Source organism: Chironomus tepperi, unplaced genomic scaffold, assembly GCF_022539635.2.
Source record: "Chironomus tepperi strain 1889 unplaced genomic scaffold, CSIRO-AGI_Ctep_v1 contig_373, whole genome shotgun sequence".
Lineage (NCBI taxonomy): Eukaryota > Metazoa > Arthropoda > Insecta > Diptera > Chironomidae > Chironomus > Chironomus tepperi.
The window spans coordinates 350,445-354,584 of record NW_027226495.1 but is presented as its reverse complement, the minus strand read 5'-3'; the positions used below and the strand labels follow the sequence as shown (position 1 = coordinate 354,584).

At 36.2% G+C, this 4,140-nt stretch overlaps 2 non-coding genes across 2 annotated transcripts; one reads left to right on the top strand and one right to left on the bottom strand.

Moving 5' to 3' along the window:
• Window positions 1–953: 953 nt before the first annotated feature.
• TRNAA-AGC (transfer RNA alanine (anticodon AGC)) lies at window positions 954–1,026 on the bottom strand. Its single transcript has one exon. It is a non-coding gene; the product is annotated as a tRNA-Ala (tRNA).
• A 244-nt stretch (window positions 1,027–1,270) lies between these two features.
• TRNAA-AGC (transfer RNA alanine (anticodon AGC)) lies at window positions 1,271–1,343 on the top strand. Its single transcript has one exon. It is a non-coding gene; the product is annotated as a tRNA-Ala (tRNA).
• Window positions 1,344–4,140: the final 2,797 nt, after the last annotated feature.

Sequence of the window (4,140 nt, the reverse complement as noted above, 5' to 3'; positions counted from 1 at the left end):
TTTTGGATCATTCAATGTTTTCTTTTCTGTGGGTTTTTAACAGCACTTTAGTTGACTTCCATCTCCAACAGCCATAGACAACAGCACATCTCCATCTCACTCACTTACTCTCATATTCACGGGAAATTAAGCTTTAAAAAATTTTACAACACATCAAACAACAAAAAAATCTTTTTTTTATGCTTAAAATAATATAAAGAAATATTGAGGAATGATGCTCACATGCTGCATCATAAAAATCGTAACTTCTTTTTTTTCTTTCATTTATTTTATGAACTTTTTTTCGCTTCGCTTGAACAAATCAGCTCGTAAAAGCTTTCACAGAAATTGGAAAAAATTTGCTTTTTTTTTTGTTCAGATGAGATCAAAATGTGGAAGTTGACATGCAGGGGATGAGGACTACTTACTTCGGTGGCTGTTCAGGTCAATTGTGATCCATGGGCTTCCCTCAGATGACGTTTAAGTCTGGCTCTATCGCTGGCTTCCGGCTGCCAATTACCAATATCAAATGCAGTCTCTATCGACAGCTTAATTTCAGGATTTAAGCTTACTTAAGCCTACAATAAGCTTTATTACAATCCACAAAGTCGTATTTAGATACCTCATTTAATGAAGCAGAATGGATGTGGACTGCTGTGGTATTTGTGTGCGGACTGTCCGTGTACTGTAATAGTAATGACCAAAGACATGACTTTTGAATGAGTTGAGGTGGCTCTGTACTATTGGAAGGAAGCTGTCGATAGAGATAGTGTTGCGCATGGTATCGGATATTGACAAGTGGAAGCCACCGATAGAGCAAGCTTCAGGCAACTCCTGTGGAAATCATGGATCACAATTGTTCTCTACGACCAGTGGAGTAAGTAAGAGGTGGCTCAGTGATGGAATTGTTTTGTACTTCGGTACCTAAATATTGTGAAACCAAAAAAAAGATTGGAAGTAATAGCAAAAAGAATTGGATCTGCCGGGTATCGATCCCGGTACCTCTCACATGCTAAGCGAGCGCTCTACCATCTGAGCTACAAACCCGGTTAGTTTTACATATTTGGAGCTTAAATTACAGCCAATCTTTCTCTTTTCTGTGTGATTATTAATAAACATTCAAAATTTTATTAAACAACAAGTTTAATTTTAAAATCCAAAAATAAAGCAATTTTGATAATCGTAAGCAACCTTCTGATCTCTGACGTCAGCTACGTACGGCATGATTAGAAAGTTTCAATCACTGTTTTAAATTTGCCGTGATTTGAACTTCAAATATGTAAAACTAATCGGGTTTGTAGCTCAGATGGTAGAGCGCTCGCTTAGCATGTGAGAGGTACCGGGATCGATACCCGGCAGATCCAATTTTTTTTTGCTATTTTTTTATTTAATTTTTTTTTTTTTTTTTTTTGAGAAATGACTTGAAATTTTGTTTGATGAAGGATTCTGACCTGAAATTGGGATTCACCCGGGAGAGATGCATGGGCCCGACGGAATGTTCGACGGTCCATGCACCTACGTCGATTCACCCTGCCATCATTTCTACGACGTGTGTTTTCTGGGCGTATAGTTGTCTCCTTTTACAATCGATATTAAAATTTTGCAATACTAAATTGTACCTGATCGGATCTCACTGTACACTTTCAAAATTCAATAAACGTTGGATGACTTTAGTCTGGCTTCAGGTCGACTTGACTCAGCCTTGATGACAGATTTATTCGAATCTGACCCAAATCAGTGCCAGGCAGTGACTGGGCCGGATTTTCAGCTTTTTTCAATCTGTATGGCGCAGCTGAAATAGAGTTGGCAGGACTCTATTGTGTCTCTACTGGCCTCCAGACTCTATGGAATCCCAAAATCCTGTCAACACCCCAATCTGGATCATAAAAGCATCCTCGCTTATTCCACCCTTGACAGCATTCCAAAACCCAATACTGAAAAAAAAGCTTACAAACCATCCAGAACCATCCAAACACATAAAAATTGTAAAATGAAATTAGAACTAAAATGACCATGAGTGATGGATGAATGAATGAATGATGTTCCATTTTTTGTACAACTGTATATAAAATATCCACAACAATGTCCATATCATTTAATGGATTAAAAAGTGAATATACAGAAATATAGCAATAACAGAATGGATATGTCCATAACACTCAATGTAGTAGTGATAGTAATGGAACTAACTCACAGAGCCATTGAGAGTGAATAAATCAGGAGAAAATTAATTATGTTAATGGAGTAGCTGTATAATTGCTTTCTCGTTCTCATTCCATTCCACAATAGTTATTATAGAAATTTTAATGTATATACAGTACCAAATATCCATGAGTAGTAAGAAGGATTTGAAGACGTAAAGGCTGAAAGTTTTTGACCAACAAAAACACCATCAAATGAATTAATGGATGAGCCGATATGGAAATGGATATATTGTAGATACTTACTTACGATAAAGTCTGAAAATGAGGCAGCAGATAGGAAGCGAAAGAATGCTCATAAAATATTCCTAAATGAGAAATTATATGGTTAGAAAATCGCATAAAATTTCCTTTCCTTTATGCTGCATAACCCATAAAACTTACTTCATCGTGCACAATTTTTTTTTTTGCTTGGTTAGAATGGTTTAGGGAGCTTTTCTACTGATAGTAAATGTTAGCTCATGGTAAAATACATGCTGATGTGATGATAGTATGGGAGAGTCAGGGATGTAAGCCATTTTAGTGGGTTCATTTCTAAATTTGTAACGTTTCATATTTTACGCTGAAACGTAAAGCTGAACGTATTGGACTAAAGGTGATTGAAGATAAGACCAAGATCCTAATGGTCGCTGCATCAGACAAAACAAAGCAGAAATTAGGCAGTCATCTTAACGAAATTGTGCAAGAACTTAAGTATCTCGGATCTTTTGTTAACTCTCAAACAGATGTCAGCATGTAGGTCCGCATGCGGTTCCACTTAGCTTACGGTGCATACTACAGCTTAAAGCACCTTTTTACATCCAAGAATCTATCTAGAGACACGAAGGTCATGCTATACATGATGCCTATTCGGGTCATTTAATTGTACGGCTCGGAAACCTGGAACACTACATACTGAATACAGGATGCCAGTACCCAGTATGTAGAGTACCATTTGCAGACTTTGTGATTTTCAAAAGATCAAGAGGAAAATCGATGTATTTATAAATTTGGTATATTAGGGGTTCTTCGGAGATATTTTCAGTCCTCATATTCGAAGAACTAGATTTTTTTATTTTAGGTTAAAACCATCCCTTTTTTGTTATTGAAAATTAGGCTTCGATGGGCTAGACAAGTCATTAGGATGAAGACCTGTAAAAGCTTCACTAATTAAAGTTCTCAAACCTGACGTTCTAGATGTCAAGAGAGCATGGCGGCAAAATAAGCTAGTTTTGCACTTTGCATTGGAAATTAGGATGTGGAAGATTGCTGTAAAGCCATATTCAGGTGACATCTAAGAGAAGCCATAGATCAGAATCATTATAAAAAATTATCTTATTGATCGGGATCAAATGCCAGGAACAAATAAATTTACCAAAATTTCCCCATAAAGTAAACATGATCCCCATTAAGTATACACAATCCTCATAAGATGAACATCCCTTCAATTCTCATCATCTCACCCAAAAATGCGCCAAGTCCATCCACTCATTATCACTTCCAAACCCATTCCTTCAGCTTTGTTTATAACGTCTGTGTTTTCCGTGTTTACATCGCTAGAGGTTCTCTTTTGTCTTCCTATTCTCTTCCTTTAATTCCAGAATAAATTTTACTTCTTTCATCCGTGCATTTACAATCATGAATTTCCATTCTTTTGCATTTGCATTTACAATTTTTCGCCTTCAAATTTTCACTGTTTTGTTACTTCTCACCCAATTCAATAGGGATAGCTTCCCTTTAAAGCTTTTTATATTTTTGCACATTCACAACGGTTCAATAAAAATGTCTAATATGAATAGGAACAAAGGAGTATAAAATAGTGGTGGAGGGGAAATGAATTGCAGATTTTTTTACAGTATAGAAGAATGAAAATTTAAAGCTATAGGATGTACAGCAAGGAACAAAAAATAACTTTTCATTTTAGATGCTTTATTCAGCTTTCTGTTGTGTTTCTTGAGAATTCTCGAGGTGCTTTTAACAG